Here is a 20,659-nt window from a genome sequence, read left to right on the forward strand (position 1 = left end):
CCTGGTGTCCCGGGCTCCGGGATAGACCTGGTGTCCCGCCGGCCGAGGGGTAGACCTGGTGTCCCCGGCCGCGGGGTAGACCTGGTGTCCCGCCGGATCTGGGGTAGACCTGGTGTCCCGCCGGCCGAGGGGTAGACCTGGTGTCCCCGGGCTCCGGGGTAGACCTGGTGTCCCGCCGGATCCGGGGTAGACCTGGTGTCCCCGGCCACGGGGTAGACCTGGTGTCCCGACGGATCCGGGGTAGACCTGGTGTCCCGGGCCCCGGGGTAGACCTGGTGTCCCGGGCGGCGGGGTAGACCTGGTGTCCCACCAGATCCGGGGTAGACCTGGTGTCCCGGGATCCGGGGTAGACCTGGTGTCCCGCCGGCCCCGGGGTAGACCTGGTGTCCCCGGCCCCGGGGTAGACCTGGTGTCTCGCCGGACCCAGGGTAGACCTGGTGTTCCCGGCCACGGGGTAGACCTGGTGTCCCGCCGGACCCGGGGTACACCTGGTTTCCCCGGCCACGGGGTAGACCTGGTGTCCCGCCGCATCCGGGGTAGACCTGGTGTCCCGGGCTCCGGGGAAGACCTGGTGTCCCGCCGGCCTCGGGGTAGACCTGGTGTCCCCGGCCACGGGGTAGACCTGGGTTCCCGCCGGATCCGGGGTAGACCTGGTGTCCCGCCGCATCTGGGGTAGACCTGGTGTCCCGGGGTCCGGGGTAGACCTGGTGTCCTAATAACCGGGGGAGACCTGGTGTCCAAGGCCCCGGGGTAGACCTGGTGTCCCGGGCGGCGGGGTAGACCTGGTGTCCCGGGCCCCGAGGTAGACCTGGTGTCCCGCCGGCCCCGGGGTAGGCCTGGTGTCCCGCCGGCCCCGGGGTAGACCTGGTGTCCCGCGGCCCGGGGTAGACCTGGTGTCCCGGGCGGCGGGGTAGACCTGGTGTCCCGCCGGATCCGGGGTAGACCTGGTGTCCCGCCGCATCTGGGGTAGACCTGGTGTCCCGGGGCCCGGGGTAGACCTGGTGTCCCAATAACCGGGGTAGACCTGGTTTCCAAGGCCCCGGGGTAGACCTGGTGTCCCAGGCGGCGGGGTTGACCTGGTGTCCCGGGCCCCGGGGTAGACCTCATGTCCCGCCGGCCCCGGGGTAGACCTTGTGTCCCACCGGCCCCGGGGTAGACCTGGTGTCCCGGGGCCCGGGGTAGAGCTGGTGTCCAAGGCCCCGGGATAGACCTGGTGTCCCGGGCAACGGGGTAGACCTGGTGTCCCGCGGCCCGGGGTAGGCCTGGTGTCCCGGGCGGCGGGGTAGACCTGGTTTCCCAGGCGCCGGGGTAGACCTGGTGTCCCGCCGGCCCCGGGGTAGACCTGGTGTCCCGGGCGGCGGGGTAGACCTGGTGTTCCGGGCCCCGGGGTAGACCTGGTGTCCCCGGCCCCGGGGTAGACCTGGTGTCTCGCCAGACCCGGGGTAGACCTGGTGTCCCCGGCCACGGGGTAGACCTGGTGTCCCGCCGGACCCGGGGCAGACTTGGTGTCCCCGGCCACGGGGTAGACCTGGTGTCCCGCCGCATCCGGGGTAGACCTGGTGTCCCGGGCTCCGGGGAAGACCTGGTGTCCCGCCGGCCTCGGGGTAGACCTGGTGTCCCCGGCCACGGGGTAGACCTGGGTTCCCGCCGGATCCGGGGTAGACCTGCTGTCCCGCCGCATCTGGGGTAGACCTGGTGTTCCGGGGCCCGGGGTAGACCTGGTGTCCTAATAACCGGGGTAGACCTGGTGTCCAAGGCCCCGGGGTAGACCTGGTGTCCCGGGCGGTGGGGTAGACCTGGTGTCCCGGGCCCCGGGGTAGACCTGGTGTCCCGCCGGCCCCGGGGTAGACCTGGTGTCTCGCTGGACCCGGGGTAGACCTGGTATCCCCGGCCACGGGGTAGACCTGGTGTCCCGCCGGACCCGGAGCAGACTTGGTGTCCCCGGCCACGGGGTAGACCTGGTGTCCAGCCGCATCCGGGGTAGACCTGGTGTCCCGGGCTCCGGAGAAGACCTGGCGTCCCGCCGGCCTCGGGATAGACCTGGAGTCCCCGGCCACGGGGTAGACCTGGGTTCCCGCCGGATCCGGGGTAGACCTGGTGTCCCGCCGCATCTGGGGTAGACCTGGTGTCCCGGGGCCCGGGGTAGACCTGGTGTCCTAATAACCGGGGTAGACCTGGTGTCCAAGGCCCCGGGGTAGACCTGGTGTCCCGGGCGGCGGGGTAGACCTGGTGTCCCGGGCCCCGGGGTAGACCTGGTGTACCGCCGGCCCCGGGGTAGGCCTGGTGTCCCGCCGGCCCCGGGGTAGACCTGGTGTCCCGCGGCCCGGGGTAGACCTGGTGTCCCGGGCCCCGGGGTAGACCTGGTGTCCCGGGCCCCGGGGTAGACCTGGTGTCACCGGCCACGGGGTAGACCTGCTTTCCCACTGGATCCAGGGTAGACCTGGTGTCCCGGAGGACCAGGGGTAGATCTGGTGTCCTGCCAGATTTGGGGTAGACCTGGTGTCCCGCCGGCACAGGGGGAGACCTGGTGTCCCCGGCCCTGATGTAGACTTGGTGTCCCGCCGCATCCGAGGTAGACCTGGTGCCCCGGCCACAGGGTAGACCTGGTGTCCCTCCGAATCCGGGGTAGACATGGTGTCCCGCCGCATCTGGGGTAGACCTGGTGTCCCGGGGCCCGGGGTAGACCTGGTGTCCCAATAACCGGGGTAGACCTGGTTTCCAAGGCCCCGGGGTAGACCTGGTGTCCCAGGCGGCGGGGTTGACCTGGTGTCCCGGGCCCCGGGGTAGACCTCATGTCCCGCCGGCCCCGGGGTAGACCTGGTGTCCCCGGCCACGAGGTAGACCTGGTGTCCCGCTGGATCCGGGGTAGACCTGGTGTCCCGGGCGGCGAGGTAGACCTGGTGTCCCGCCGGATCCGGGGTAGGCCTGGTGTCCCAGGCACCGGGGTAGACCTGGTGTCCCGCCGGCCCCGGGGTAGACCTGGTGTCCCGGGCGGCGGGGTAGACCTGGTGTCCTAATAACCGGGGTAGACCTGGTGTCCAAGGCCCCGGGGTAGACCTGGAGTCCCGGGCGGCGGGGTAGACCTGGTGTTCCGGGCCCCGGGGTAGACCTGGTGTCCCGGGGCTTGGGGTAGACCTGGTGTCCCGGGCCCCGGGGTTGACCTGGTGTCCCGGGCGGCGGGGAAGACCTGGTGTCCCGCCGGATCCGGGGTTGACCTGGTGTCCCGGGCTCCGGGGTAGACCTGGTGTCCCGCCGCATCCGGGGTAGACCTGGTGTCCCCGGCCCCGGGGTAGACCTGGTGTCTTGCCGGACCCGGCGTAGACCTGGTGTCCCGGGCTCCGGAGTAGACCTGGTGTCCCGCCGGCCTCGGGGTAGACCTGGTGTCCCCGGCCACGGGTTAGACCTGGTGTCCCGCCGGATCCGGGGTAGACCTGGTGTCCCGCCGCATCTGGGGTAGACCTGGTGTCCCGGGGCCCGGGGTAGACCTGGTGTCCCAATAACCGGGGTAGACCTGGTTTCCAAGGCCCCGGGGTAGACCTGGTGTCCCAGGCGGCGGGGTAGACCTGGTGTCCCGGGCCCCGGGGTAGACCTCGTGTCCCGCCGGCCCCGGGGTAGACCTTGTGTCCCACCGGCCCCGGGGTAGACCTGGTGTCCCGGGGCCCGGGGCAGAGCTGGTGTCCAAGGCCCCGGGGTAGACCTGGTGTCCCGGGCGGCGGGGTAGACCTGGTGTCCCGGGGCCCGGGGTAGACCTGGTGTCCCGGACGGCGGGGTAGACCTGGTTTCCCAGGCGGCGGAGTAGGCCTGGTGTCCCGCCGGCCCATACGGGGTAGACCTGGTGTCCCGGGCTCCGGGGAAGACCTGGTGTCCCGCCGGCCTCGGGGTACACCTGGTGTCCTCGGCCTAGGGGTAGACCTGGGTTCCCGCCGGATCCTGGGTAGACCTGGTGTCCCGCCGCATCTGGGGTAGACCTGGTGTTCCGGGGCCCGGGGTAGACCTGGTGTCCAAGGCCCCGGGGTAGACCTGGTGTCCCGGGCGGCGGGGTAGACCTGGTGTCCCGGGCCCCGGGGTAGACCTGGTGTCCCGCCGGCCCCGGGGTAGGCCTGGTGTCCCGCCGGCCCCGGGGTAGACCTGATGTCCCGCGGCCCGGGGTAGACCTGGTGTCCCGGGCCCCGGGGTAGACCTGGTGTCCCGGGCGGCGGGGTAGACCTGGTGTCCCGCTGGCCCCGGGGTAGACCTGGTGTCACCGGCCACGGGGTAGACCTGGTTTCCCACTGGATCCAGGGTAGACCTGGTGTCCCGGAGGACCAGGGGTAGATCTGGTGTCCTGCCAGATTTGGGGTAGACCTGGTTTCCCGCCGGCACAGGGGGAGACCTGGTGTCCCCGGCCATGATGTAGACTTGGTGTCCCGCCGCATCCGAGGTAGACCTGGTGCCCCGGCCACGGGGTAGACCTGGTGTCCCTCCGAATCCGGGATAGACATGGTGTCCCCGGCCACGGGTTAGACCTGCTGTTCCGCCCCATACGGGGTAGACCTGGTGTCCCGCCGTCTATGGGGTAGACCTGTTGTCCCGCCGGCCACGGGGTAGACCTGGTGTCCCGACGGATCCGGGGTAGACCTGGTTTCCCGCCGTCCCCGGGGTAGACCTGGTGTCCCCGGCCCCGGGGTAGACCTGGTGTCCCGCCGGACCCGGGGTACACCTGGTTTCCCCGGCCACGGGGTAGACCTGGTGTCCCGCCGGATCCGGGGTAGACCTGGTGTCCCCGGCCACGGGGTAGACCTGGTGTCCCGCCGCATCCGGGGTAGACCTGGTGTCCCGGGCTCCGGGGTAGACCTGGTGTCCCGCCGGCCTCGGGGTAGACCTGGTGTCCCTGGCCACGAGGTAGACCTGGTGTCCCGCTGGATCCGGGGTAGACCTGCTGTCCCGGGCGGCGAGGTAGACCCGGTGTCCCGCCGGATCCGGGGTAGGCCTGGTGTCCCAGGCACCGGGGTAGACCAGGTGTCCCGCCGGACCCGGGGTACACCTGGTTTCCCCGGCCACGGGGTAGACCTGGTGTCCCGCCGGATCCGGGGTAGACATGGTGTCCCCGGCCACGGGTGAGACCTGCTGTTCCGCCCCATACGGGGTAGACCTGGTGTCCCGCCGTCTATGGCGTAGACCTGTTGTCCCGCCGGCCCAGGGGTAGACCTGGTGTCCCCGGCCACGGGGTAGACCTGGTGTCCCGCCGGCCCCGGGGTAGACCTGGTGTCCCCGGCCACGGGGTAGACCTGCTGTCCCGCCGGATCTGGGGTAGACCTGGTGTCCCGGGCTCCGGGATAGACCTGGTGTCCCGCCGGCCCGGGGTAGACCTGGTGTCGCCGGCCACGGGGTAGACCTGGTGTCCCGCCGGATCCGGGGTAGATCTGGTGTCCCGCCGGCCCCGGGGTAGACCTGGTGTCCCCGGGCTCCGGGGTAGACCTGGTGTCCCGCCGGATCCGGGGTAGACCTGGTGTCCCGCCGGATCCGGGGTAGACCTGGTGTCCCCGGCCACGGGGTAGACCTGGTGTCCCGACGGATCCGGGGTAGACCTGGTGTCCCGCCGGCCCCGGGGTAGACCTGGTGTCCCCGGCCCCGGAGTAGACCTGGTGTCCCGCCGGCCCAGGGGTAGACCTGGTGTCCCTGGCCACGGGGTAGACTGGGTGTCCCTGGCCATGGGGTAGACCTGGTGTCCCCGGCCACGGGGTAGACCTGGTGTCCCGCCGGATCCGGGGTAGACCTGGTGTCCCCGGCCACGGGGTAGACCTGGTGTCCCGCCGCATCCGGGGTAGACCTGGTGTCCCGGGCTCCGGGGTAGACCTGGTGTCCCGCCGGCCTCGGGGTAGACCTGGTGTCCCTGGCCACGAGGTAGACCTGGTGTCCCGCTGGATCCGGGGTAGACCTGGTGTCCCGGGCGGCGAGGTAGACCCGGTGTCCCGCCGGATCCGGGGTAGGCCTGGTGTCCCAGGCACCGGGGTAGACCAGGTGTCCCGCCGGCCCCGGGGTAGACCTGGTGTCCCGGGCGGCGGGGTAGACCTGGTGTCCTAATAACCGGGGTAGACCTGGTGTCCAAGGCCCCGGGGTAGACCTGGAGTCCCGGGCGGCGGGGTAGACCTGGTGTTCCGGGCCCCGGGGTAGACCTGGTGTCCCGGGGCCTGGGGTAGACCTGGTGTCCCGGGCCCCGGGGTTGACCTGGTGTCCTGGGCGGCGGGGTAGACCTGGTGTCCCGCCGGATCCGGGGTAGACCTGGTGTCCGGGGCTCCGGGGTAGACCTGGTGTCCCGCCGGCCCCGGGGTAGACCTGGTGTCCCCTGCCCCGGGGTAGACCTGGTGTCTTGCCGGACCCGGGGTAGACCTGGTGTCCCGGGCTCCGGAGTAGACCTGGTGTCCCGCCGGCCTCGGGGTAGACCTGGTGTCCCCGGCCACGGGTTAGACCTGGTGTCCCGCCGGATCCGGGGTAGACCTGGTGTCCCGCCGCATCTGGGGTAGACCTGGTGTCCCGGGGCCCGGGGTAGACCTGGTGTCCCAATAACCGGGGTAGACCTGGTTTCCAAGGCCCCGGGGTAGACCTGGTGTCCCAGGCGGCGGGGTAGACCTGGTGTCCCGGGCCTCGGGGTAGACCTCGTGTCCCGCCGGCCCCGGGGTAGACCTTGTGTCCCACCGGCCCCGGGGTAGACCTGGTGTCCCGGGGCCCGGGGTAGAGCTGGTGTCCAAGGCCCCGGGGTAGAACTGGTGTCCCGGGCGGCGGGGTAGACCTGGTGTCCCGGGGCCCGGGGTAGACCTGGTGTCCCGGACGGCGGGGTAGACCTGGTTTCCCAGGCGGCGGGGTAGACCTGGTGTCCCGCCTGCCCCGGGGTAGACCTGGTGTCCCAGGCGGCGGGGTAGACCTGGTGTTCCGGGCCCCGGGGTTGACCTGGTGTCCCGCCGGCCCCGGGGTAGACCTGGTGTCTCGCCGGACCCGGGGTAGACCTGGTGTCCCCGGCCACAAGGTAGACCTGGTGTCCCGCCGGACCCGGGGCAGACTTGGTGTCCCCGGCCACGGGGTAGACCTGGTGTCCAGCCGCATCCGGGGTAGACCTGGTGTCCCGGGCTCCGGGGAAGACCTGGTGTCCCGCCGGCCTCGGGATAGACCTGGTGTCCCCGGCCACGGGGTAGACCTGGGTTCCCGCCGGATCCGGGGTAGACCTGGTGTCCCGCCGCATCTGGGGTAGACCTGGTGTCCCGGGGCCCGGGGTAGACCTGGTGTCCCGGACGGCGGGGTAGACCTGGTTTCCCAGGCGGCGGAGTAGGCCTGGTGTCCCGCCGGCCCATACGGGGTAGACCTGGTGTCCCGGGCTCCGGGGAAGACCTGGTGTCCCGCCGGCCTCGGGGTACACCTGGTGTCCTCGGCCTAGGGGTAGACCTGGGTTCCCGCCGGATCCGGGGTAGACCTGGTGTCCCGCCGCATCTGGGGTAGACCTGGTGTTCCGGGGCTCGGGGTAGACCTGGTGTCCAAGGCCCCGGGGTAGACCTGGTGTCCCGGGCGGCGGGGTAGACCTGGTGTCCCGGGCCCCGGGGTAGACCTGGTGTCCCGCCGGCCCCGGGGTAGGCCTGGTGTCCCGCCGGCCCCGGGGTAGACCTGATGTCCCGCGGCCCGGGGTAGACCTGGTGTCCCGGGCCCCGGGGTAGACCTGGTGTCCCGGGCGGCGGGGTAGACCTGGTGTCCCGCTGGCCCCGGGGTAGACCTGGTGTCACCGGCCACGGGGTAGACCTGGTTTCCCACTGGATCCAGGGTAGACCTGGTGTCCCGGAGGACCAGGGGTAGATCTGGTGTCCTGCCAGATTTGGGGTAGACCTGGTTTCCCGCCGGCACAGGGGGAGACCTGGTGTCCCCGGCCATGATGTAGACTTGGTGTCCCGCCGCATCCGAGGTAGACCTGGTGCCCCGGCCACGGGGTAGACCTGGTGTCCCTCCGAATCCAGGATAGACATGGTGTCCCCGGCCACGGGTTAGACCTGCTGTTCCGCCCCATACGGGGTAGACCTGGTGTCCCGCCGTCTATGGGGTAGACCTGTTGTCCCGCCGGCCACGGGGAAGACCTGGTGTCCCGACGGATCCGGGGTAGACCTGGTTTCCCGCCGTCCCCGGGGTAGACCTGGTGTCCCCGGCCCCGGGGTAGACCTGGTGTCCCGCCGGACCCGGGGTACACCTGGTTTCCCCGGCCACGGGGTAGACCTGGTGTCCCGCCAGATCCGGGGTAGACCTGGTGTCCCCGGCCACGGGGTAGACCTGGTGTCCCGCCGCATCCGGGGTAGACCTGGTGTCCCGGGCTCCGGGGTAGACCTGGTGTCCCGCCGGCCTCGGGGTAGACCTGGTGTCCCTGGCCACGAGGTAGACCTGGTGTCCCGCTGGATCCGGGGTAGACCTGCTGTCCCGGGCGGCGAGGTAGACCCGGTGTCCCGCCGGATCCGGGGTAGGCCTGGTGTCCCAGGCACCGGGGTAGACCAGGTGTCCCGCCGGACCCGGGGTACACCTGGTTTCCCCGGCCACGGGGTAGACCTGGTGTCCCGCCGGATCCGGGGTAGACATGGTGTCCCCGGCCACGGGTGAGACCTGCTGTTCCGCCCCATACGGGGTAGACCTGGTGTCCCGCCGTCTATGGCGTAGACCTGTTGTCCCGCCGGCCCAGGGGTAGACCTGGTGTCCCCGGCCACGGGGTAGACCTGGTGTCCCGCCGGCCCCGGGGTAGACCTGGTGTCCCCGGCCACGGGGTAGACCTGCTGTCCCGCCGGATCTGGGGTAGACCTGGTGTCCCGGGCTCCGGGATAGACCTGGTGTCCCGCCGGCCCGGGGTAGACCTGGTGTCGCCGGCCACGGGGTAGACCTGGTGTCCCGCCGGATCCGGGGTAGATCTGGTGTCCCGCCGGCCCCGGGGTAGACCTGGTGTCCCCGGGCTCCGGGGTAGACCTGGTGTCCCGCCGGATCCGGGGTAGACCTGGTGTCCCGCCGGATCCGGGGTAGACCTGGTGTCCCCGGCCACGGGGTAGACCTGGTGTCCCGACGGATCCGGGGTAGACCTGGTGTCCCGCCGGCCCCGGGGTAGACCTGGTGTCCCCGGCCCCGGGGTAGACCTGGTGTCCCGCCGGCCCAGGGGTAGACCTGGTGTCCCTGGCCACGGGGTAGACTGGGTGTCCCTGGCCATGGGGTAGACCTGGTGTCCCCGGCCACGGGGTAGACCTGGTGTCCCGCCGGATCCGGGGTAGACCTGGTGTCCCCGGCCACGGGGTAGACCTGGTGTCCCGCCGCATCCGGGGTAGACCTGGTGTCCCGGGCTCCGGGGTAGACCTGGTGTCCCGCCGGCCTCGGGGTAGACCTGGTGTCCCTGGCCACGAGGTAGACCTGGTGTCCCGCTGGATCCGGGGTAGACCTGGTGTCCCGGGCGGCGAGGTAGACCCGGTGTCCCGCCGGATCCGGGGTAGGCCTGGTGTCCCAGGCACCGGGGTAGACCAGGTGTCCCGCCGGCCCCGGGGTAGACCTGGTGTCCCGGGCGGCGGGGTAGACCTGGTGTCCTAATAACCGGGGTAGACCTGGTGTCCAAGGCCCCGGGGTAGACCTGGAGTCCCGGGCGGCGGGGTAGACCTGGTGTTCCGGGCCCCGGGGTAGACCTGGTGTCCCGGGGCCTGGGGTAGACCTGGTGTCCCGGGCCCCGGGGTTGACCTGGTGTCCTGGGCGGCGGGGTAGACCTGGTGTCCCGCCGGATCCGGGGTAGACCTGGTGTCCGGGGCTCCGGGGTAGACCTGGTGTCCCGCCGGCCCCGGGGTAGACCTGGTGTCCCCTGCCCCGGGGTAGACCTGGTGTCTTGCCGGACCCGGGGTAGACCTGGTGTCCCGGGCTCCGGAGTAGACCTGGTGTCCCGCCGGCCTCGGGGTAGACCTGGTGTCCCCGGCCACGGGTTAGACCTGGTGTCCCGCCGGATCCGGGGTAGACCTGGTGTCCCGCCGCATCTGGGGTAGACCTGGTGTCCCGGGGCCCGGGGTAGACCTGGTGTCCCAATAACCGGGGTAGACCTGGTTTCCAAGGCCCCGGGGTAGACCTGGTGTCCCAGGCGGCGGGGTAGACCTGGTGTCCCGGGCCTCGGGGTAGACCTCGTGTCCCGCCGGCCCCGGGGTAGACCTTGTGTCCCACCGGCCCCGGGGTAGACCTGGTGTCCCGGGGCCCGGGGTAGAGCTGGTGTCCAAGGCCCCGGGGTAGACCTGGTGTCCCGGGCGGCGGGGTAGACCTGGTGTCCCGGGGCCCGGGGTAGACCTGGTGTCCCGGACGGCGGGGTAGACCTGGTTTCCCAGGCGGCGGGGTAGACCTGGTGTCCCGCCTGCCCCGGGGTAGACCTGGTGTCCCAGGCGGCGGGGTAGACCTGGTGTTCCGGGCCCCGGGGTTGACCTGGTGTCCCGCCGGCCCCGGGGTAGACCTGGTGTCTCGCCGGACCCGGGGTAGACCTGGTGTCCCCGGCCACAAGGTAGACCTGGTGTCCCGCCGGACCCGGGGCAGACTTGGTGTCCCCGGCCACGGGGTAGACCTGGTGTCCAGCCGCATCCGGGGTAGACCTGGTGTCCCGGGCTCCGGGGAAGACCTGGTGTCCCGCCGGCCTCGGGATAGACCTGGTGTCCCCGGCCACGGGGTAGACCTGGGTTCCCGCCGGATCCGGGGTAGACCTGGTGTCCCGCCGCATCTGGGGTAGACCTGGTGTCCCGGGGCCCGGGGTAGACCTGGTGTCCTAATAACCGGGGTAGACCTGGTGTCCAAGGCCCCGGGGTAGACCTGGTGTCCCGGGCGGCGGGGTAGACCTGGTGTCCCGGGCCCCGGGGTAGACCTGGTGTCCCGCCGGCCCCGGGGTAGGCCTGGTGTCCCGCCGGCCCCGGGGTAGACCTGGTGTCCCGCGGCCCGGGGTAGACCTGGTGTCCCGGGCGGCGGGGTAGACCTGGTGTCCCGGGCCCCGGGGTAGACCTGGTGTCACCGGCCACGGGGTAGACCTGCTTTCCCACTGGATCCAGGGTAGACCTGGTGTCCCGGAGGACCAGGGGTAGATCTGGTGTCCTGCCAGATTTGGGGTAGACCTGGTGTCCCGCCGGCACAGGGGGAGACCTGGTGTCCCCGGCCATGATGTAGACTTGGTGTCCCGCCGCATCCGAGGTAGACCTGGTGCCCCGGCCACGGGGTAGACCTGGTGTCCCTCCGAATCCGGGGTAGACATGGTGTCCCCGGCCACGGGTTAGACCTGCTGTTCCGCCCCATACGGGGTAGACCTGGTTTCCCGCCGTCTATGGAGTAGACCTGTTGTCCCGCCGGCCCAGGGGTAGACCTGGTGTCCCCGGCCACGGGGTAGACCTGGTGTCCCGCCGGCCCCGGGGTAGACGTGGTGTCCCCGGCCACGGGGTAGACCTGCTGTCCCGCCGGATCCGGGGTAGACCTGGTGTCCCGGGCTCCGGGATAGACCTGGTGTCCCGCCGGCCCCGGGGTAGACCTGGTGTCGCCGGTCACGGAGTAGACCTGGTGTCCCGCCGGATCCGGGGTAGACCTGGTGTCCCGCCGGCCCCGGGGTAGACCTGGTGTCCCCGGGCTCCGGGGTAGACCTGGTGTCCCGCCGGATCCGGGGTAGACCTGGTGTCCCGCCGGATCCGGGGTAGACCTGGTGTCCCCGGCCACGGGGTAGACCTGGTGTCCTGACGGATCCGGGGTAGACCTGGTGTCCCGCCGGCCCCGGGGTAGACCTGGTGTCCCCGGCCACGGGTTAGACCTGGTGTCCCGCTGGACCCGGGGTAGACCTGGTTTCCCCGGCCACGGGGTAGACCTGGTGTCCCTCCGGATCCGAGGTAGATCTGGTGCCCCCGGCCACGGGGTAGACCTGGTGTCCCGCCGGATCCGGCGTAGACGTGGTGTCCCCGGCCACGGGTTAGACCTGCTGTTCCGCCCCATACGGGGTAGACCTGGTTTCCCGCCGTCCATGGGGTAGACCTGTTGTCCCGCCGGCACAGGGGTAGACCGGGTGGCCCGAGGCAAGAGGTAGATCTGGTGTCCCCGGACACGGGGTTGACTTGGTGTCCCCGGCCCAGGGGTAGACCTGCTGTCCCACCGGATCCAGGGTAGACCTTGTGTCCCGCCGGCCCAGGGGTAGACCTGGTGTCCCGGGACACGATGTAGACCTGGTGTCACCGGCCACGGGGTAGACCTGCTGTTCCGCCCCATACGGGGTAGACCTGGTGTCCCGCCGTCTATGGGGTAGACCTGTTGTCCCGCCGGCCCAGGGGTAGACCTGGTGTCCCCGGCCACGGGGTAGACCTGGTGTCCCGCCGGCCCCGGGGTAGACGTGGTGTCCCCGGCCACGGGGTAGACCTGCTGTCCCGCCGGATCCGGGGTAGACCTGGTGTCCCGGGCTCCGGGATAGACCTGGTGTCCCGCCGGCCGAGGGGTAGACCTGGTGTCCCCGGCCGCGGGGTAGACCTGGTGTCCCGCCGGATCTGGGGTAGACCTGGTGTCCCGCCGGCCGAGGGGTAGACCTGGTGTCCCCGGGCTCCGGGGTAGACCTGGTGTCCCGCCGGATCCGGGGTAGACCTGGTGTCCCCGGCCACGGGGTAGACCTGGTGTCCCGACGGATCCGGGGTAGACCTGGTGTCCCGGGCCCCGGGGTAGACCTGGTGTCCCGGGCGGCGGGGTAGACCTGGTGTCCCACCAGATCCGGGGTAGACCTGGTGTCCCGGGATCCGGGGTAGACCTGGTGTCCCGCCGGCCCCGGGGTAGACCTGGTGTCCCCGGCCCCGGGGTAGACCTGGTGTCTCGCCGGACCCAGGGTAGACCTGGTGTTCCCGGCCACGGGGTAGACCTGGTGTCCCGCCGGACCCGGGGTACACCTGGTTTCCCCGGCCACGGGGTAGACCTGGTGTCCCGCCGCATCCGGGGTAGACCTGGTGTCCCGGGCTCCGGGGAAGACCTGGTGTCCCGCCGGCCTCGGGGTAGACCTGGTGTCCCCGGCCACGGGGTAGACCTGGGTTCCCGCCGGATCCGGGGTAGACCTGGTGTCCCGCCGCATCTGGGGTAGACCTGGTGTCCCGGGGTCCGGGGTAGACCTGGTGTCCTAATAACCGGGGGAGACCTGGTGTCCAAGGCCCCGGGGTAGACCTGGTGTCCCGGGCGGCGGGGTAGACCTGGTGTCCCGGGCCCCGAGGTAGACCTGGTGTCCCGCCGGCCCCGGGGTAGGCCTGGTGTCCCGCCGGCCCCGGGGTAGACCTGGTGTCCCGCGGCCCGGGGTAGACCTGGTGTCCCGGGCGGCGGGGTAGACCTGGTGTCCCGCCGGATCCGGGGTAGACCTGGTGTCCCGCCGCATCTGGGGTAGACCTGGTGTCCCGGGGCCCGGGGTAGACCTGGTGTCCCAATAACCGGGGTAGACCTGGTTTCCAAGGCCCCGGGGTAGACCTGGTGTCCCAGGCGGCGGGGTTGACCTGGTGTCCCGGGCCCCGGGGTAGACCTCATGTCCCGCCGGCCCCGGGGTAGACCTTGTGTCCCACCGGCCCCGGGGTAGACCTGGTGTCCCGGGGCCCGGGGTAGAGCTGGTGTCCAAGGCCCCGGGATAGACCTGGTGTCCCGGGCAACGGGGTAGACCTGGTGTCCCGCGGCCCGGGGTAGGCCTGGTGTCCCGGGCGGCGGGGTAGACCTGGTTTCCCAGGCGCCGGGGTAGACCTGGTGTCCCGCCGGCCCCGGGGTAGACCTGGTTTCCCGGGCGGCGGGGTAGACCTGGTGTTCCGGGCCCCGGGGTAGACCTGGTGTCCCCGGCCCCGGGGTAGACCTGGTGTCTCGCCAGACCCGGGGTAGACCTGGTGTCCCCGGCCACGGGGTAGACCTGGTGTCCCGCCGGACCCGGGGCAGACTTGGTGTCCCCGGCCACGGGGTAGACCTGGTGTCCCGCCGCATCCGGGGTAGACCTGGTGTCCCGGGCTCCGGGGAAGACCTGGTGTCCCGCCGGCCTCGGGGTAGACCTGGTGTCCCCGGCCACGGGGTAGACCTGGGTTCCCGCCGGATCCGGGGTAGACCTGCTGTCCCGCCGCATCTGGGGTAGACCTGGTGTTCCGGGGCCCGGGGTAGACCTGGTGTCCTAATAACCGGGGTAGACCTGGTGTCCAAGGCCCCGGGGTAGACCTGGTGTCCCGGGCGGTGGGGTAGACCTGGTGTCCCGGGCCCCGGGGTAGACCTGGTGTCCCGCCGGCCCCGGGGTAGACCTGGTGTCTCGCTGGACCCGGGGTAGACCTGGTATCCCCGGCCACGGGGTAGACCTGGTGTCCCGCCGGACCCGGAGCAGACTTGGTGTCCCCGGCCACGGGGTAGACCTGGTGTCCAGCCGCATCCGGGGTAGACCTGGTGTCCCGGGCTCCGGAGAAGACCTGGCGTCCCGCCGGCCTCGGGATAGACCTGGAGTCCCCGGCCACGGGGTAGACCTGGGTTCCCGCCGGATCCGGGGTAGACCTGGTGTCCCGCCGCATCTGGGGTAGACCTGGTGTCCCGGGGCCCGGGGTAGACCTGGTGTCCTAATAACCGGGGTAGACCTGGTGTCCCGGGCCCCGGGGTAGACCTGGTGTCCCGGGCCCCGGGGTAGACCTGGTGTCACCGGCCACGGGGTAGACCTGCTTTCCCACTGGATCCAGGGTAGACCTGGTGTCCCGGAGGACCAGGGGTAGATCTGGTGTCCTGCCAGATTTGGGGTAGACCTGGTGTCCCGCCGGCACAGGGGGAGACCTGGTGTCCCCGGCCCTGATGTAGACTTGGTGTCCCGCCGCATCCGAGGTAGACCTGGTGCCCCGGCCACGGGGTAGACCTGGTGTCCCTCCGAATCCGGGGTAGACATGGTGTCCCCGGCCACGGGTTAGACCTGCTGTTCCGCCCCATACGGGGTAGACCTGGTGTCCCGCCGTCTATGGAGTAGACCTGTTGTCCCGCCGGCCCAGGGGTAGACCTGGTGTCCCCGGCCACGGGGTAGACCTGGTGTCCCGCCGGCCCCGGGGTAGACGTGGTGTCCCCGGCCACGGGGTAGACCTGCTGTCCCGCCGGATCCGGGGTAGACCTGGTGTCCCGGGCTCCGGGATAGACCTGGTGTCCCGCCGGCCCCGGGGTAGACCTGGTGTCGCCGGTCACGGAGTAGACCTGGTGTCCCGCCGGATCCGGGGTAGACCTGGTGTCCCGCCGGCCCCGGGGTAGACCCGGTGTCCCCGGGCTCCGGGGTAGACCTGGTGTCCCGCCGGATCCGGGGTAGACCTGGTGTCCCGCCGGATCCGGGGTAGACCTGGTGTCCCCGGCCACGGGGTAGACCTGGTGTCCCGACGGATCCGGGGTAGACCTGGTGTCCCGGGCCCCGGGGTAGACCTGGTGTCCCGGGCGGCGGGGTAGACGTGGTGTCCCGCCGGATCAAAGGTAGACCTGGTGTCCCGGGCCACGGGGTAGACCTGGTGTCCCGCCGGCCCCGGGGTAGACCTGGTGTCCCCGGCCCCGGGGTAGACCTGGTGTCTCGCCGGACCCGGGGTAGACCTGGTGTCCCCGGCCACGGGGTAGACCTGGTGTCCCGCCGGACCCGGGGTAGACTTGGTGTCCCCGGCCACGGGGTAGACCTGGTGTCCCCGGCCATGATGTAGACTTGGTGTCCCGCCGCATCCGAGGTAGACCTGGTGCCCCGGCCACGGGGTAGACCTGGTATCCCTCCGAATCCGGGATAGACATGGTGTCCCCGGCCACGGGTTAGACCTGCTGTTCCGCCCCATACGGGGTAGACCTGGTGTCCCGCCGTCTATGGGGTAGACCTGTTGTCCCGCCGGCCCAGGGGTAGACCTGGTGTCCCCGGCCACGGGGTAGACCTGCTGTCCCGCCGGATCCGGGGTAGACCTGGTGTCCCGGGCTCCGGGATAGACCTGGTGTCCCGCCGGCCCCGGGGTAGACCTGGTGTCGCCGGCCACGGGGTAGACCTGGTGTCCCGCCGGATCCGGGGTAGACCTGGTGTCCCGCCGGCCCCGGGGTAGACCTGGTGTCCCCGGGCTCCGGGGTAGACCTGGTGTCCCGCCGGATCCGGGGTAGACCTGGTGTCCCGCCGGATCCGGGGTAGACCTGGTGTCCCCGGCCACGGGGTAGACCTGGTGTCCCGACGGATCTGGGGTAGACCTGGTGTCCCGCTGGCCCCGGGGTAGACCTGGTGTCCCCGGCCACGGGGTAGACCTGGTTTCCCCCCGGACCCGGGGTACACCTGGTTTCCCCGGCCACGGGGTAGACCTGGTGTCCCGCCGGATCCGGGGTAGACCTGGTGTCCCCGGCCACGGGGTAGACCTGGTGTCCCGCCGCATCCGGGGTAGACCTGGTGTCCCGGGCTCCGGGGTAGACCTGGTGTCCCGCCGGCCTCGGGGTAGACCTGGTGTCCCCGGCCACGAGGTAGACCTGGTGTCCCGCTGGATCCGGGGTAGACCTGGTGTCCCGGGCGGCGAGGTAGACCTGGTGTCCCGCCGGATCCGGGGTAGGCCTGGTGTCCCAGGCACCGGGGTAGACCGGGTGTCCCGCCGGCCCCGGGGTAGACCTGGTGTCCCGGGCGGCGGGGTAGACCTGGTGTCCTAATAACCGGGGTAGACCTGGTGTCCAAGGCCCCGGGGTAGACCTGGAGTCCCGGGCGGCGGGGTAGACCTGGTGTTCCGGGCCCCGGGGTAGACCTGGTGTCCCGGGGCCTGGGGTAGACCTGGTGTCCCGGGCCCCGGGGTTGACCTTGTGTCCCGGGCGGCGGGGAAGACCTGGTGTCCCGCCGGATCCGGGGTTGACCTGGTGTCCCGGGCTCCGGGGTAGACCTGGTGTCCCGCCGCATCCGGGGTAGACCTGGTGTCCCCGGCCCCGGGGTAGACCTGGTGTCTTGCCGGACCCGGCGTAGACCTGGTGTCCCGGCCTCCGGAGTAGACCTGGTGTCCCGCCGGCCTCGGGGTAGACCTGGTGTCCCCGGCCACGGGTTAGACCTGGTGTCCCGCCGGATCCGGGGTAGACCTGGTGTCCCGCCGCATCTGGGGTAGACCTGGTGTCCCGGGGCACGGAGTAGACCTGGTGTCCCAATAACCGGGGTAGACCTGGTTTCCAAGGCCCCGGGGTAGACCTGGTGTCCCAGGCGGCGGGGTAGACCTGGTGTCCCGGGCCCCGGGGTAGACCTCGTGTCCCGCCGGCCCCGGGGTAGACCTTGTGTCCCACCGGCCCCGGGGTAGACCTGGTGTCTTGGGGCCCGGGGTAGAGCTGGTGTCCCGCCGGCCCCGGGTTAGACCTGGTGTCCCGGGCGGCGGGGTAGACCTGGTGTCCCGGGGCCCGGGGTAGACCTGGTGTCCCGAACGGCGGGGTAGACCTGGTTTCCCAGGCGGCGGGGTAGGCCTGGTGTCCCGCCGGCCCCGGGGTAGACCTGGTGTCCCGGGCTCCGGGGAAGACCTGGTGTCCCGCCGGCCTCGGGGTACACCTGGTGTCCTCGGCCACGGGGTAGACCTGGGTTCCCGCCGGATCCAGGGTAGACCTGGTGTCCTGCCGCATCTGGGGTAGACCTGGTGTTCCGGGGCCCGGGGTAGACCTGGTGTCCTAATAACCGGGGTAGACCTGGTGTCCAAGGCCCCGGGGTAGACCTGGTGTCCCGGGCGGCGGGGTAGACCTGGTGTCCCGGGCCCCGGGGTAGACCTGATGTCCCGCGGCCCGGGGTAGACCTGGTGTCCCGGGCCCCGGGGTAGACCTGGTGTCCCGGGCGGCGGGGTAGACCTGGTGTCCCGCTGGCCCCGGGGTAGACCTGGTGTCACCGGCCACGGGGTAGACCTGGTTTCCCACTGGATCCAGGGTAGACCTGGTGTCCCGGAGGACCAGGGGTAGATCTGGTGTCCTGCCAGATTTGGGGTAGACCTGGTTTCCCGCCGGCACAGGGGGAGACCTGGTGTCCCCGGCCATGATGTAGACTTGGTGTCCCGCCGCATCCGAGGTAGACCTGGTGCCCCGGCCATGGGGTAGACCTGGTGTCCCTCCGAATCCGGGATAGACATGGTGTCCCCGGCCACGGGTTAGACCTGCTGTTCCGCCCCATACGGGGTAGACCTGGTGTCCCGCCGTCTATGGGGTAGACCTGTTGTCCCGCCGGCCACGGGGTAGACCTGGTGTCCCGACGGATCCGGGGTAGACCTGGTTTCCCGCCGTCCCCGGGGTAGACCTGGTGTCCCCGGCCCCGGGGTAGACCTGGTGTCCCGCCGGACCCGGGGTACACCTGGTTTCCCCGGCCACGGGGTAGACCTGGTGTCCCGCCGGATCCGGGGTAGACCTGGTGTCCCCGGCCACGGGGTAGACCTGGTGTCCCGCCGCATCCGGGTTAGACCTGGTGTCCCGGGCTCCGGGGTAGACCTGGTGTCCCGCCGGCCTCGGGGTAGACCTGGTGTCCCTGGCCACGAGGTAGACCTGGTGTCACGCTGGATCCGGGGTAGACCTGCTGTCCCGGGCGGGGAGGTAGACCCGGTGTCCCGCCGGATCCGGGGTAGGCCTGGTGTCCCAGGCACCGGGGTAGACCAGGTGTCCCGCCGGACCCGGGGTACACCTGGTTTCCCCGGCCACGGGGTAGACCTGGTGTCCCACCGGATCCGGGGTAGACCTGGTGTCCCCGGCCACGGGTTAGACCTGCTGTTCCGCCCCATACGGGGTAGACCTGGTGTCCCGCCGTCTATGGCGTAGAGCTGTTGTCCCGCCGGCCCAGGGGTAGACCTGGTGTCCCCGGCCACGGGGTAGACCTGGTGTCCCGCCGGCCCCGGGGTAGACGTGGTGTCCCCGGCCACGGGGTAGACCTGCTGTCCCGCCGGATCCGGGGTAGACCTGGTGTCCCGGGCTCCGGGATAGACCTGGTGTCCCGCCGGATCCGGGGTAGACCTGGTGTCCCGCCGGCCCCGGGGTAGACCTGGTGTCCCCGGGCTCCGGGGTAGACCTGGTGTCCCGCCGGATCCGGGGTAGACCTGGTGTCCCGCCGGATCCGGGGTAGACCTGGTGTCCCCGGCCACGGGGTAGACCTGGTGTCCCGACGGATCCGGGGTAGACCTGGTGTCCCGCCGGCCCCGGGGTAGACCTGGTGTCCCCGGCCCCGGGGTAGACCTGGTGTCCCGCCGGCCCAGGGGTAGACCTGGTGTCCCTGGCCACGGGGTAGACTGGGTGTCCCTGGCCATGGGGTAGACCTGGTGTCCCCGGCCACGGGGTAGACCTGGTGTCCCGCTGGATCCGGGGTAGACCTGGTGTCCCCGGCCACGGGGTAGACCTGGTGTCCCGCCGGATCCGGGGTAGACCTGGTGTCCCGGGCTCCGGGGTAGACCTGGTGTCCCGCCGGCCCCGGGGTAGACCTGGTGTCCCCGCCCCCGGGGTAGACCTGGTGTCTTGCCGGACCCGGGGTAGACCTGGTGTCCCGGGCTCCGGAGTAGACCTGGTGTCCCGCCGGCCTCGGGGTAGACCTGGTGTCCCCGGCCACGGGTTAGACCTGGTGTCCCGCCGGATCCGGGGTAGACCTGGTGTCCCGCCGCATCTGGGGTAGACCTGGTGTCCCGGTGCCCGGGGTAGACCTGGTGTCCCAATAACCGGGGTAGACCTGGTTTCCAAGGCCCCGGGGTAGACCTGGTGTCCCAGGCGGCGGGGTAGACCTGGTGTCCAGGGCCCCGGGGTAGACCTCGTGTCCCGCCGGCCCCGGGGTAGACCTTGTGTCCCACCGGCCCCGGGGTAGACCTGGTGTCCCGGGGCCCGGGGTAGAGCTGGTGTCCAAGGCCCCGGGGTAGACCTGGTGTCCCGGGCGGCGGGGTAGACCTGGTGTCCCGGGGCCCGGGGTAGACCTGGTGTCCCGGACGGCGGGGTAGACCTGGTTTCCCCGGCGGCGGGGTAGACCTGGTATCCCGCCTGCCCCGGGGTAGACCTGGTGTCCCAGGCGGCGGGGTAGACCTGGTGTTCCGGGCCCCGGGGTTGACCTGGTATCCCGCCGGCCCCGGGGTAGACCTGGTGTCTCGCCGGACCCGGGGTAGACCTGGTGTCCCCGGCCACGGGGTAGACCTGGTGTCCCGCCGGACCCGGGGCAGACTTGGTGTCCCCGGCCACGGGGTAGACCTGGTGTCCAGCCGCATCCGGGGTAGACCTGGTGTCCCGGGCTCCGGAGAAGACCTGGTGTCCCGCCAGCCTCGGGATAGACCTGGTGTCCCCGGCCACGGGGTAGACCTGGGTTCCCGCCGGATCCGGGGTAGACCTGGTGTCCCGCCGCATCTGGGGTAGACCTGGTGTCCCGGGGCCCGGGGTAGACCTGGTGTCCTAATAACCGGGGTAGACCTGGTGTCCAAGGCCCCGGGGTAGACCTGGTGTCCCGGGCGGCGGGGTAGACCTGGTGTCCCGGGCCCCGGGGTAGACCTGGTGTCCCGGGGCCTGGGGTAGACCTGGTGTCCCGGGCCCCGGGGTTGATCTGGTGTCCCGGGCGGCGGGGAAGACCTGGTGTCCCGCCGGATCCGGGGTTGACCTGGTGTCCCGGGCTCCGGGGTAGACCTGGTGTCACTGGCCACGGGGTAGACCTGCTTTCCCACTGGATCCAGGGTAGACCTGGTGTCCCGGAGGACCAGGGGTAGATCTGGTGTCCTGCCAG

The sequence above is a fragment of the Melospiza georgiana genome, chromosome 30 (assembly GCF_028018845.1).
Source record: "Melospiza georgiana isolate bMelGeo1 chromosome 30, bMelGeo1.pri, whole genome shotgun sequence".
NCBI classification, from domain to species: Eukaryota; Metazoa; Chordata; class Aves; order Passeriformes; family Passerellidae; genus Melospiza; species Melospiza georgiana.